We start from the raw sequence: 15,527 nt of genomic DNA, 5'->3' as shown, positions 1-15,527 counted from the left end.
GTTCTACCCTCAGGGCTTCCCTGTGGCCCTGGGACTCTATTGATATCGATTGGCGTAGAGTCTCCAGTGCCGCCCGTCTGTCCCTGTTGGATGCCAACATGTCCTCCCTGTGTGATTGGCAAATAGAGTCTGTTGCCTGCTGTAGTTGCTCCATCTGCCACCCTCTCCATTGCTTGAGCCATCATCTCAACTGATGTTGCCTGTTGGGTTGCCATACCGTATATGGATTGTTCCCATGCGGTATTGCCTGGTGGCGTACAGCCACCCTGTCGGCGGGCACCACACCTGTTTGGGGCAAGGCGATCTGCGCCTTGCTGAGCCGGCACTGCCTGAGGCTGCAGGACTGCATTCCCCCTCTAATCTGCTGGCCCAGGAACAGGATCAGATGTTGTGGAGTGTGACCCTGCATCCGTAACCGCCAAAGGCAGATTTATCAACACTGACATCCCCATAGAAACACTTACCTGCGATGGCACATAGGTCTCATCATCCGAATCAGCACCTGAATAGAGGTCTGGGGAGGTGCACCCAGAGGCACCCCTGGACAGAAGGGTCTGCACCAAGATTGGGTTCTCACCCACCACCACACCACGTCCCCCACTGGTGCCTGGTCATGCCTGAGATCCCTCCTGGGTCTGCACCATCTCCTCAACCTCAACAGCATCAAGTGCGTCATCCCCTGCAAAAACATGAAAGACAAAAAATGGAAACAGGCATTAGCACCATAGCACACAAATAGGCCTGACAAGCTACAGAACCAGTACATGATTTACACATGTCCCACATGACTACAACCCTCCCATGCATGCACTGTCACTGAGTTGGAAGAGGAGGCAAAAGGCAGACACTGATGACACCAAGATGGAAGAGCAACACATTTGCTGCACGCTGGGTAGCACTGCCATCACACATTGGCCTGTGAGTGGCATGTCCAATACACATACATGACACATGCCAACACAGAGATAGCATGTACCATAGCCATGGTACATTCCACAAGTACATCCATATGTCAGTGAATGAATACTGTCAGCCATCCATGTGAGATGGACATGATGAGATGAAAAATGCTACATAGTATGACAAAATAGGCATGTGCCCCACACTGCAACACATCCAGTGTACAAAACTACAGTGATTGCAGGCCGATGTACACATCAATGGTTGTGCACTTCAACATGACAAGAAACAACTATCATGTTCCACATTCAAACAGGCCCCAAAAAATGTATGTGATCAGGCCAATACTCAATCAGCCTGAATGGTCAAATCATTCACCTAACAAGGTAACACATGTGGGCCTATGTGGGGTTCATCAATGACAGAAGCATGTCACCAATGTGACAATAGGGCTGAGTAATGCATAGCAAAAGTGGGAGAATTGAAACAATCAGCCTGAACGAACACTGAAAAATACAAACAATGTTGTTGCAAGATGCCACTTCAAGGGCAACTGCCGTAATGTTGCGCTAAATTACTACTGTGGGCAGAAGGGATACTGTCACACCCAAATCCAAGGCTGCTGAATGTTTTTGATGAAGCACATGGGTGACCCACACCACTCAGGCACCACACCCTCACCTGGCATTCAATCAGAACCCATCACCCAAACAGCATACACATGCATTACACACACATGCATGGGCACTCACCGGACAATGCATCATAATCAGGTAGTCCTCCTACACCTTGAATCAGTTCCTCTGTGATGAAGGCCCCAGCAACAGACTCATGTTCAGTGAGTTTGTTGTCCTCTTGTGGAGACCCACCACCAGTCACCAGAGTAGCGGCATGATTTGAGGCCAGCTTGTTCTTTGCTCTGCATTTCAGGTCATTCCACCGCTTGTAGCAATCATCAGCTGTGCGCCTCACAAATCCAAGGGCACTTATGCGATCGGCGATGGTCTGCCAGTGTGCCTTATGTTGACCAGGTGTGGTCTTGCACCCTGCAGTCACCAGCATTTCGTGGCTATGTGTCGACACATAGGCCACAAGTTCATCAAGTTCCGGATCATTAAAGCAAGGCTTCCCTGAGGTACCAGAGTGTGTAGCCGTGTCTGGGGTCTCAGCCTGTCGTGCCAGAGCACCCTTCTTCCTCTTATTTAAAGGTGGAGCAGAGCCAGAGTGGCTTACGCCGCTCTGGTCAGTAGGGGCAGAATCACCGGTGGACTGGGTAGTAGGAGTGTGGGAATGCAAAATGACCATAGGTCTTGATACAGGCATTGGTTGCAGGGTAATGTTGGCAGGGGGAACGTCAGTTTGATGGACCGGGACTGACACTGTCCTGGCTGGGAGAGTCAGAGCTGGGGCGGATGGTGCTGCAGCTGCCCTGCAGCCTCCCCACCCTGCATACTTGGGGCAGCAGATGACATAGCTGCCCCAGATCCACGTGGCTTGGTGACAACAACACTTGGCCTAGACTTGCTGACCTGGAAGTCAGCCAGGGAGTCATCCTGTGCCAGGTCAGGTGCCACAATGCGCTGGTCCAACATGGGCAGAGCTGGGATTGTGTCAGCCACGTTTCCCTCAACCATGGGGGGGGCATGGGTGTCCCTGATTGTTCCTCCACACATGGGGGTATAGGAGCACCCTGCAAATCCTGGCCACTCCCCTACCACGCCCACCACGCCCACCTTTTGAAGGTCAGCCACCTTTGCCTCCCTTACCGCTTGGTCGCCTCCCAACCATGGCACTGATGTTGTTGTGCATATGGGAGTTGCAGTAAACTATTGTCCTGGGCAAATGGGGGTCAAAGGGGTAGGATACCAGATGGAATTTGTACCCTAGTGCTCTAACAAGGCTGTCTGTGACCCCTGGGGGAAGATGACGGGTCACACAACGCACAGGCAGCCCAAAATCAAAAATTAACATGCACGCAACCCCTCGTAGACCACGTGCGTGACAAAATGAACCCGCACTACGCTGTGGCACCCAGAAACACAAAACTAAGCGTATGCGTAATTCACGCAGCCTCCAATGACCTCTGAAGGGGAACGCGACACACAGGGCAAGCACAGTTGCTAAGTACGTGCAGAACTCACCGTCTGCCTGGAAAAAGAACGTGAAAAATACGTGCGTGTGCGCGTTGGCAACACCCCCGCCAAAAGAAGAATTGTACGTTGTCTGAGGAGACAGTACAAAAGGAGAAGTGAACTCTGTTTGAGGAAACAGGCCCAACAAATATTCAGAAAAGAGCTGTCAGAGGTAACAGGGAGTAACAGGAACAAGAAACGCTGTGAAGTAATCGAGTGTGAACAGACAAGAAGTACAGTTTCACCCACTCGCTCTCCACGAAAAGCACGTACAAGGAAATGGCGTCCTACACGTAGCTTTTAAACCGGCCCACACATACACGTCAGATACGCGTGTACGCGGGCGCTTTCCTCCAATTACACGTGATGACACTCGGACGTGCAGTTTTTCCACGTGTGCTCTGTCATCACGTGCTATGAGGGAAATGCCCGCGCGCGTAATTTAACTTACACGCTTACGCGCTAAGGGCCTTTGGTCCAATGGAATCGCGTGCGTGTGCTGACGCACTTACGCGCTAAGGCCCTTTCCTCAAATTACACGCTGACGTGCAATTTTTTCACTTGCCAAATCACTCCGTATCAAGCTGGCCACGCGAAAACACACGGAAGACCACGCTCCTGCCCAGAAGGCCGAATTACTGCCCCCTAGAGCCCCGAGCACGCTCCCACCTGCCATCTGCTGCTGCCTGACTGCCCGCTGCCCATGTGCCCTGCAATTTGCTGCCTGCACGTCAGCCAGGGGTGTAGTTGCTGTGACCACCCCTGCTGGAACCGAAGACTCCCGACTGGGATACCATCGCTCCACAGCCCAGCCCCAGGACCCAGTTGCCCAGCCACTCCTGCCTCTGGGGTTGCCATGTCCGGCACAACACCATCTGGCAGCACTGGTAACCCCCTGCCAGAGAGGCAGAGGGCCACCAGCTTCACTGCCACCGAAGTTGGTGTCCTGGTGGAGCAAGTCCTGGGGCAGTATGATGCCCTCTTTGGAAGTTCGCGCGCCGACAATGAAGGACGGACCAGGATCTGGATGGACTTCGTGACTGCCATCAACGCGGAGGGGTTGGTAGTCCGTGACTTACATCATGTCAAGAAGCGATGGGAGGACTTCAGGTCCAGGACCCTCAACAAGGCCCAGCGCCTCGCTAAGGCAGCGGATGCCAAGGGGCACCAGGGCCAGCTGTCAAACCATCAAATGAGGGTCCTGGAACGTATATGCCCAGCCCAGATCCTTGAGAGGCAGACCCGTCTGGAGTCGAGCGGTAAGTGTACATGCATGTTGATAGTACGCTGTGCGTGTCGTGGTGTGCCAGTAGTGTGCAGGTTGCACATGTGTTTATGTAAGGCCATGTAGGGATGTGTATGAACATGGGCGTGAGGCTGCCACATGTGAGTCCTCTCAGTTGTGAGACACATTGATGGTGTATGTGCTGGTAAGCATGCTGGGCAAATGCAGGTGTGGGAGCACACATGTTTGAATTTCTGTGTATGTACATTGGCATGCTTGTGGCATGGATGGTGGTTCATAATGCATGTATCTGCACTGTGTACATGTGCATGTATGTGTATCTGACAAGTGTGCAACTGTGATGCAACATGGATGCATGTGACACTGATATGTAGAAGGCAGATGTGACATGTATGGCGATCTCATCACTGCAACAGTTGGAGGAGATGTAGACATGCATGTAAGTGTGGTGGCGTGTGTGGATGTCTAGTGCACTCCTTGTGTTTCATGTGATGTCAGGCTCACCTTTGGCTGTTCATGCTGTTGTATGTGTATGGATGGTGGTGCCTGGTGCAATATTGCTGTTGAAATGTTCATGTGTGTGAGTTAAAATGACATGTGTGTCGTGGAGTGTGATGCCGTGTCTGTAGTTAAACAATGCCACTCATGTGCAACTGTCATGTGTGTATCAGTCCATTGTACAGTGCCCTGATGCCTGTGTTTTACCTCTCCCTGTCTGCAGCGTCAACTGAAGAAGAGGGCGGAGAGGGTGCTGTGGAGCACAGCGGCAGGGATCATCCCGCCAGCAGGAGACGCAAGGCCGGCTCCCCTCCCAGGTTGTCATCTTGTCGGGGAGTGAGGAGTCCGGTGCCGCGTCCTAGGCCACAGCTGCCGAGGGAAGGTCCAAGAGGCAGAGGTCGGAGTTGGACTCCTCGGCAGCAGAAGGGGCAGCTGAGACCCCACAGGGTCCGACGGAGAAAGATGGCGTGGAGTCATCCAGGTTGGTGGGGGGTTTGGTTGAGGAGGAGGCCGTTCAAGGGACAGACATGGGGTCTGGAGGTGGGGATTCCACTGGTGCTAGTGGTGCAGTGCAGGGGCAGGGACAGGAGGCAGCACAGGCCACCACGGAGGTGCCTGTGTGTAATCCTGTCCCTGATCCTGTCCCTGCATCATCCCGCACCAGCAGGGATGCCTACGTCCAGACCCGTTTTCAGGGAGGGGATCCGCTTACAACAACTGGCCTTCCTCTCCCTGCGGACATGGCTATCCGGGACTGAGTTGAGCCTGTCCTGGGTGGGGTGGCGTTGCGTCAACGGGCAAGGCAAGGTGACCTGCAGTCTTTTCATGAGGAGACTGCATGTCTTCTCGAATGGCTCGTTGACCGCGTTGACCTACTGGGACAGCTCACCAGAGCCGGATTCCTCCGTTTTCTGGACCTTGTTCCGACCCCCTCCTCAACTGAACCCCCTATGCCCCAGTCGTCCTCCATACCATCTTCCCACCCATGTATCACCTGGGTACCCTGTGGAGCTGCCTCTGACCCTGTGGCCAGGCTGGTGGAGGACACATCCCTGCCACAGTCGGAAGTCGGACGTCCAGCAGGGGTGGCCACCTCAACAACTGCACCCCAGCTGGAGGAGGATGTGCAGGCAGCAAGAGCCAGGGCACAGGCAGAAGCACAGCAGCAGCAGCAACAAGATGGGAGCCATCATGGCTCGGGGCCTATGACATCGGAGGGGCACGCATCGGCCAGAGGGCAGGAGGACCCAGGACTGGAAGTGTCTTCCATGTGGCAGCGGTTAGGCCATGCTATAGATGCGGAGCAGCAGCGGGCAGAAGAGGCACCGCTCACGATGGTCTGGGCAGAGAACTCCATGCGGAGGGCCCTGAATCGGGCCGAGTGCCTCGAGGCAATTCGCAGGGAGTTGGAGGAGAACATGTTGTCGTCCCTGCGAACCCTCGGGGCCATGGAAGAGGACCGCCTCCAGGACATTGAGCAGGAGTTCGATGATGCCCTGGCCCAGGATATCCAAAAGTGAGCCGTCGGACTAGCCCGCTGCCCTTGTAAATGGTTTTTAGAGTTAGGCTTCCTTTTCGTTTTCCTTTTATTTGTGGTCAATGGACAATGCCACACAAATTTGTATATAGTTATATTTTTAGGTACTTATGTAGGTTTCATTTGTTTGGTTGGGATCATGGACCCTTTACATCCTTGGACAATGGATTGTACATAGTTTCATCATGTATTCATTTTTTTTTTTTTTTGCATTATGGACATGGAGCAATGGATTTATTTTTTCCGGACAATGGATTGTAAATAGTTGGACTATGGATTGATTTCTCTTTTTTTTTTAATTATGAACATGAAGCAATGGAGATTTTTTTTACATTTCCTTTGGATTTGCGCTGTTGGAGGGTGACTTTGGACTGTTTTTCTTTCACATTTTTTTGGATTGGTTATCATTTTCATTCAATCATCTTTTTCACATGCTTTTCATTTCATGTTTCACATTTTGGTATGCATTCATTTCATTTTTGATTTCAGGTACATAATACATTTTCATTTTTTAGTTCCATGTGGGGGATTCGCTCATTGGGTTCATGCATGTGAAAATGTGGGTTCACACAAGCAATGCCAACCAGTGTATGTGTGTGACGGACATGTGTTGATGTACATAGTTGACTTTTGTTTTTTGTCATGAGATCAGCATTTCACTGCTGGGGGTGCAGGGGAAATGAGTGGGACATGAGTGGGGGCCTGCTGGCAGGTGCCCTGCACTGCTGGGGGGTAGGGGTGCAAGAGGACATGAGTGGGACATGAGTGGGGGCCTGCTGGCAGGTGCCCTGCACTGCTGGGGGGTGGGGGTGCAAAGGGACATGAGTGGGGTCCTGCTGGCAGGTGCCCTGCACTGCTGGGGGGTGGGGGTGCAAGGGGACATGAGTGGGGGCCTGCTGGCAGGTGCCCCACAGTGCTGGGGGGTGGGGGTGCAAGGGGATATGAGTGGGGGCCTGCTGGCAGGTGCCCCACAGTGCTGGGGGGTGGGGGTGCAAGGGGACATGAGTGGGGGCCTGCTGGCAGATGCCCTGCACTGCTGGGGGGTGGCAGTGCAGGGGGACATGAGTGGGGACCTGCTGGCAGGTCCCCACAGTGCTGGGGGGTGGGGGTGCAGGGTGACATGAGTGTGGGCCTGCTGGCAGGTGCCCCTCAGTGCTGGGGGGTGGGGGTGCAGGGGGTCATGAGTGGGACATGAGTGGGGGCCTGCTGGCAGGTGCCCCTCAGTGCTGGGGGGTGGGGGTGCAGGGGTTCATGCGTTGGTGATCAGTAGTGCAAGGTGACATGTGGCTTGGCTGGGGGGCATGCCCATGGTGGATGGGCTGCTTGCGGGACATGACCTGGGGTGCAGGGTAGTCCCCTGTGGTGTGGGCTACCTGCAGGGGGCGTGGAGGGTGTAGAGGGAACACCTGCCAATTCACTTGTAGGACTCCCCTGCACCCCCGAAATACACGTACCCTGCTGAAATTGCGTGTGAGACTTACCGCAAACCCCAGTAATACACGTACCCCGCTCACACAGGGCCCTTTCACGTGTGAAACTTCACGCGAACCCCAGGAATATTGGCCCTGTGCGAGTGGGGTACATGTATTCCTGGGGTTTGCGTGAAGTTTTACATGCGAAAGGGCCCTGTGCGAGCGGGGTACGTGTATAACTGGAGTTCGCGGAAAGTCTCACACGCGATTTCAGCAGGGTACGTGTATTACGGGGTTCACGGGAAGTTTCACACGCGAAAGGGCCCTGTGCGAGTGGGGTACGTGTATAACTGGGGTTCGCGGGAAGTCTCACACGCGATTTCAGCAGGGTACGTGTATTACGGGGTTCGCGGGACGTTTCACACGCAAAAGGGCCCTGTGCGAGCGGGGTACGTGTATAACTGTGGTTCGCGGGAAGTCTCACATGCGATTTCAGCTGGGTACGTGTATTTTGGGGGATCCGGGGAGTCCTACACGTGAATTGGCATTGTAGGTCCTCCCAGGTGTTCCCTCTACACCCTCCATGGCCCCTGCAGGCAGCCCACACCACAGGGGACTACCCTGCACCCCAGGTCATGTCCTGCAGGCAGTCCATCCACCATGGGCTTGCCCCCCAGCCAAGCCACATGTCACCTTGCACTACTGATCACCAACTCATGTCCCCTTGCACCCCCACCCCCCAGCAGTGCAGGGCACCTGCCAGCAGGCCCCCACTCATGTCAGCCTGCACCCCCACCTCCAGCACTGTGGGGCACCTGCCAGCAGGCCCCCACTCATGTCCCCCTACACCCCCACCCCCCAGCAGTGCAGGGCACCTGCCAGCAGGCCCCCACTCATGTCACCCTGCACCCCCACCCCCCAGCACTGTGGGGCACCTGCCAGCAGGTCCCCACTCATGTCCCCCTGCACCCCCACCCCCCCGCAATGTGGGGCACCACATGTCCCCCTGCACCCCCACTCATGTCACCCTGCACCCACTCCCCCCAACACTGTGGGGCAGCCGCCAGCAGGCCCCACTCATGTCCCCCTGCACCCCCACCCCCCAGCAGTGCAGGGCACCTGCCAGCAGGCCCCCACTCATGTCCCCTGCACCCCACCCCCCAGCAGTGCAGGGCACCTGCCAGCAGGCCCCCACTCATGCCCCACTGATGTCCCCCTGTACTCCCACAACTCCCGCAGGGCACCTGCCAGCAGGCCCCCACTCATGTCCCCCTGCACCCCCACCCCCCAGCAGTGCAGGGCACCTGCCAGCAGGCCCCCTGCCAGCAGGCCCCCACTCATGTCCCCCTGGACCCCCACCTCCCAGCAGTGCAGGGCACCTGCCAGCAGACCCCCACGCATGTCCCACTCATGTCCCCCTGCACCCCCAACCCCAGCAGTGCAGGGCACCTGCCAGCAGGCCCCCACTCATGTCCCCCTGCACCCCCACCTCCCAGCAGTGCAGGGTACCTGCCAGCAGGCCCCCACTCTTGTCCCCCTGCACCCCCACCCCCCAGCAGTGCAGGTCACCTGCCAGCAGGCCCCCACTCATGTCCCCCTGCACCCCACCTCCCAGCAGTGCAGGGCACCTGCCAGCAGGCCCCCACTCATGTCCCCCTGCACCCTCACCCCCCAGCAGTGCAGGGCACCTGCCAGCAGGCCCCCACTCTTGTCCCCCTGCACCCCCACCCCCAGCAATGCAGGGCACCTGCCAGCAGGCCCCCACTCATGTCCCCCTGAACCCCCACCTCCCAGCAGTGCAGGGCACCTGCCAGCAGGCCCCCACTTATGTCCCGCTCAGGTCCCCCTGCACCCGCACCCCACAACAGTGAAATGCTGATCTTATGACACAAACCATAAGTCAACTATGTACATCAACATCAACACATGTCCGTCACACACATACACTGGTTGGCATTGCTTGTGTAAACCCACATTTTCACATGCATCAACCCAATGAGCGAATTCCATACATGGAACTAAAAAATGAAAATGTATTATGTACATGAAATCAAAAATTAAATGAAAGCATACCAAAATATGAAACATGAAATGAAAAGCATGTGAAAAAGATGATTGAATGAAAATGATAACCAATCCAAAAAAAATTGAAAGAAAAACAGTCCAAAGTCACCCTCCAAAAACGCAAATCCAAAGGAAATGTAAAAAAAAAATCTCCATTGCTTCATGTTCATAATAAAAAAAAATAAGAGAAATCAATCCATAGTCCAACTATTTACAATCCATTGTCCGGAAAAAATAAGTCCATTGCTCCATGTCCATAATGCAAAAAAAAACAAAAATGAATACATGATGAAACTATATACAATCCATTGTCCAAGTATATAAAGGGTCCATGATCCCAACCAAACAAATGAAACCTACCTAACAAACTACCTAAAAATATAACTATATACAAATTTGTGTGGCATTGTCCATTGACCACAAATAAAGGAAAACAAAAAGGAAACCTAACTCTAAAAACTATTTACAAGGGCAGCAGGCTAGTCCGACAGCTCACTTTGGGATGTCCCGGGCCAGGGCATCATCGAACTCCTGCTCAATGTCCTGGAGGCGGTCCTCTTCCATGGCCCCGAGGGTTCGCAGCGACGACGACATGTTCTCCTCCAACTCCCTGCGAATTGCCTCGAGGCACTCGGCCCGCCTCAGGGCCCTCCGCATGGAGTTCTCCGCCCTTACAATCGTGAGCGGTGCCTCTTCTGCCCGCTGCCGCTCCGCATCTATAGCATGGCCTAACCGCTGCCACACGGAAGACACTTCCAGTCCTGGGTCCTCCTGCCCTCTGGCCGATGCCTGCCCCTCCGATGTTGATGGCCCCGAGCCATCATTGCTCCCACCTAGAGCCTGCTGCTGCTGTCCATGTGCCGTATCTGATGGTGCATGCACATCCTCCATCAGCTGTTCTCAGTTGTGGTGTCCACCCCTGGTGGGCCGCTGACTCCCGACTGTGGCAGGGATGTGAGCTCCACCAAGCTGGCTGTGTTGGTCGGGCCAGGTCCACAGGGGGCCCTGGTGGAATCTGGGCCGGAAGACGGTGTGGAGAACGAATGGCGCATAGTCTCCACAGAGGAGGAGAGGTCCGCCAGAGTGCATGACACATGTAGGAACCCACCAACCAGGACGGAGCCCATAGGTTCGTGGGACCCCTCGTCTGCAGGTAGTGGAGAGGCAGATGACATGGCACTCTCCCCTACCTGCGGACGGGCCTGGGATGGGGTCTCCCTGCTGGTGCAAGGTGGTGCAGTCACAGGGTCAGGGACAGCGACATGCACAGGCCCCTCCGCGGTGACCTGTGCTGCCTCCTGACCCTGGCCCTGGACTGCACCACTTGCGCCAGTGGTACTACCCCCACCAGACCCCATTTGCGGCTCAGTAGCGGGCTCCTTCTCCTCTGTGGAGACCACCAACCTGGATGTCTCCACACCGTCTTCTGCCATTGGAAGCCCCTGTGGGGGCTCACCCGGCCCATCCGCCACAGCCGTTGTGGCAGACGCAGCACCAGTCCCCTCGCTCCCGGATGATGGTAATTCCTGGGAGGGTAGCTGGGCCTTGCGTCGCCGCTCAGTGGAGGCATCCCCACCGCCTGGCTCCGCAGCACCGTCTCCGCCCTCTTCTTCACTTGACGCTGCGTAGAGGGAGACATAGAACACAAGCATCAGGGTGCAGTACAAAATACCCTAGACAGGAAGCAATAACACATGTGTGGCACTGTCAAATGTCACTTCCATCCTGTCATTCCACAACACATGGGTGAATGCACACAACACACATGCAGAAACAGTCCTGGCGCCTGCAATCAACATCAACATCCATGTAGAAGGGCCCCTGTAAACCAAGATGTTGCCTTCAAAGTCACATGCATCCGTGGCGTTTCAAAGTCACAGGCACACACACACACATGTGCACCATACATGTACATGACATCAGCACCCATTCATCACCCCCCTTCATGTACAGGAACAGAGACAGCCATGCTTTCATGTGTGCATTCCGCATAGAGCTCCCCATGTTGCATTAAAACACATGCACCAACCATGTGGTTCACACATAACTGGTCTCACATGCATGACCATGATGTCCCTGCACACACACAACCATACATGGCCTATGTCACACGAACATGCAAGCATCAGACTACCAGCACACTGCAACATGCCCTGTCTCACACAGCAATGCTTGGCCACTTACCGCTCAACTCCAGACGGGTCTGCCTCCGAAGGATCTGGGCGTGGAGCGCTGGGCCTACGCATTCCAGGACCCTCATCTGGATGTTACTCATGCATGCCCAGCCCCCCTCCGCGAGGCGCCGGGCCTTGTTGAGGGTCCTGGACCTGAAGTCCTCCCAGCGCTTCTTGACGTGCTTGATGTCGCGGGTTGCCACCCCCTCCGCGTTGATGGCAACCACTATGTCGTTCCAGATCCTCTCCCGTCCTTCCTTGTTGGCGCGTGATGTTCTGAAGAGGGCATCATAATGCCCCAGGACATGCTCCACCAGGACACCAACTTCGGTGGCAGTGAAGCTGGTGGCCTTCTGCCTCTCTGGCTGCGGGTTGCCAGTGGTGCCAGATGGAGATGTGCCCGACATGGCAATCCCAGAGGCAGGAGTGTGTGGGCAACTGGGTCCTGGGGCTGGGCTGTGGAGCGATGGATCCCAGTCGGGAGTCTTCTGATCCAGCAGGGGTGGACACAGCAACTGGACCCCTGCAGATGGTTGATGTGCATGCACCAAATAGCAGGGTACGTGTGCAGCAGACTGTCAGGCAGCAGCAGATGGCAGGTGGGAGCGTGCTCGGGGATCTGGGGGCAGGAAAATGGCCTTCAAGGCAGGAGCGTGGTCTTCCGTGTGTGTATGCGTGGCCAGCTTGATACGGAGTGATTTGGCATGTGAAAAATATGCATGTCAGCGTGTAATTCGAGGAAAGGCCCTTAGCGCGTAAGCGGGTCAGCACACGTACGCGATTTCATTGGAGCAAAGGCCCTTAGCGCGTAAACCCCAGGAATACATGTACCCCACTCACACAGGGCCCTTTCGCGTGTAAAACTTCACGCGAACCCCAGGAATACACGTACCCCACTCGCACAGGCCCTTTCGCGTGTGAAACTTCCCACGCACCCCCGAAATACACGTACCCGGATCAATCGCGTGTGAGACTTCCCACAAACCCCCGTAATACACGTACCCTGCTGAAATCGCGTGTGAAACTTCCTACGAACCCCAGTTATGCAAGTACCCCACTAGCACAGGCCCTTTCACGTGGGAGACTTCCCGCGCACCCCTGAAATACACATACCCAGATCCAATCGCGTGTGAGACTTCCCGCGAACCCCCGCAATACATGTACCCTGTTGAAATCACGGGTGAAACTTCCCGCGAACCCCAGTTATACACGTACCCCACTCGCACAGGCCCTTTCGCGTGTGAAACTTCCCGCGAACCCCCTAATATACGTACCCTGCTCCAATTGCATGTGAAACTTCACGCGAACCCCAGTTAAACACGTACTCCACTCACCCAGGCCCTTTCGCGTGTGAAACTTCACGCGAACCCCAGTAATACACGCTCCCCGCTTGGCGTTTGCTGTTTGGCAGCCCTGTAAACTGGTCCAGGGTTAGCGCATCCCTTTGTGCTGGATTGGGGATTTTGATGGCTTTTCCTTGCGCTAGGGGCGTTCTTGGGGGCGTAACTGGCGCTGCTGCAGGGTCGCTGCGCCACTCTGCACCATGGCTGGTTTTGGAGGCTAAAATCCATGAATACGCTGTGCGCGGAAATCGATTTTAGCGCACACGGCTGGCACAGACATTCGCACGCGCGCACTGTGCGCCAGCCGCGTGCACCACTTTTGTGCGAAATTCTATGAATTACCCTGTCAATCTGGTGGTCCATCCCCATTTTTGCCTCTGATGCAGAATGGGAAATATGAAGCTGGTGTGACGAAATAGTTCCATTAATTTTGCCAAGTCTTGTTTGAAAATTAAAGTAAGGGACACACCTTGTACATTCCCCAAATCATTGCCTCCACAATTAATTAGTATAATGTCTGGGTGCCCTGTACTTTTCAAAGTGATCAATTTTGGGAAAACAGCAGGGTTTGTATGATGTGTGTGTTTTGTAGATTCTAATTGGTTGATGGTGCTGTTGTAATTATTAGCACCTATTCAGGAGGCGCCCAGCATGCAGCGTTGCTATCCGCGGGTAGATAGCACCCTAGTGAACCTGCAGCTATAGTAGGACCAATGGCATGTCGTGTTTGTGGACGTGTGGTAGCCGCAGCTATCCAACATTTTGGGTGGGGTAGCATCTTAGATGCATTGAGTGTTTTGGGGGATTGTAAGAGACTAGGGGATTGGAAGAGGACCATGAGAAGTGGAGGGGGTTGGTATGCATGTTGAGGACCCTTGTTTGAAATTTGGTAGTATGCAAATACAATTTTATATCCATAGTTTTTGCTATCAGCAAATGGCCATGAAGGGCTTTTGTATAATTGCGTTTATAAATAGCACGTGCGTAGGCGCGTCAACTGTTTTCTCCATTTAATTGGTTTTACCCATAGATACGGTTATATTTATAGCCGCGTCTATAAACATACACTATCTGTGCATTAATCATATAGTTATGTGGATGATACAGTACAGAATTTAATATGTGTATGTTATATGATGTAGTTAGGTGTTCTCTTATTTAATTTGAAGTTTTGAAGGCTGACTTAGTTTGATTTTGGGTTTGCAAAAAATTGACATGTAGCCGTTGATACAAAGCAAGATCTACAGTCGCTTCTAATAGCTGCGGCTATCAAAGATGCTGGGTGGGTGAAACATAGATTTCTGTGAGTTTCATTGTTTGTTATTGGTTGTTGGTGCTTTTCTATTTGTGTAGCTGTCTGTGATAGGTTGTGGGGAAAATGTTTCCTCCATTTTAATAATTTTATTAGTATATAGTCCTGCTTGTTTGGTATTCAATTTGGAAAGTATAAAAGTCAGCATTTTTTGCAGTTTTATCCTTTTGATTCCAGAACTGATACTGTGCACATGGGAGGAGTGAGGCTGATGTTTAAGTGTTTCTTTTTAAGTCGGTTGTACTCCAACCAACATTGACGCACAATTATTTGATCAGTATGGCTGGTCCACCAATGGTCAGTGTAGACCGTCACCATTCCTGTCTGGATACTCTTAATCCTGCAAACCAGGAGTGTTTTTGCTATTACACCCACGATGCAGTGAAGATGCCGGGAAGACGCCGCACCTGTGACACCGTGAGGACGCCATGCGCACCCATTGAGGTGCACAAGACGAAAGAAACTGATATGCCGCCAAAACACTGCTAGGTGTGCAGGATTGAGAGAAACCAGTCAGGAAGGGCGACGGTCTAAACTGACTATTGGTGGACCAGCCATACTGACCAAATAATCGAGAGTCAAGGTTGATTGGAGAACAACCAAGTTAAAAAGAAAGTGACATGCTGGTAATTGATTCCTTTGAGCACACTTGCGAGAGTGACAAATCAGAAAGGAATTTACTCAATCAAGAATCAGCTGATTTTATGGAATAACAGTGAATGTAGCAGTGAATAAATAAACACATTTCAAGCAAAGAGAGAGATGCCCAGTGTATTTGCAGTATCGAGTTGAAGAAACTAACCAGGAACCTATACAGGACTGTTTTTGCAGTGAGCGATAGAACAGAAGGAATTGTTTAAGTCTATAGGTGGATTTGGGATTCGTCCACTACATCTGTATCGCCCTCAT

This window comes from Ambystoma mexicanum, chromosome 4p, assembly GCF_040938575.1.
Source record: "Ambystoma mexicanum isolate Mex_15411 chromosome 4p, UKY_AmexF1_1, whole genome shotgun sequence".
Classification (NCBI taxonomy): domain Eukaryota; kingdom Metazoa; phylum Chordata; class Amphibia; order Caudata; family Ambystomatidae; genus Ambystoma; species Ambystoma mexicanum.
The sequence above is the reverse complement of the archived record's forward strand: the minus strand, read 5'-3'. Positions refer to the sequence as shown.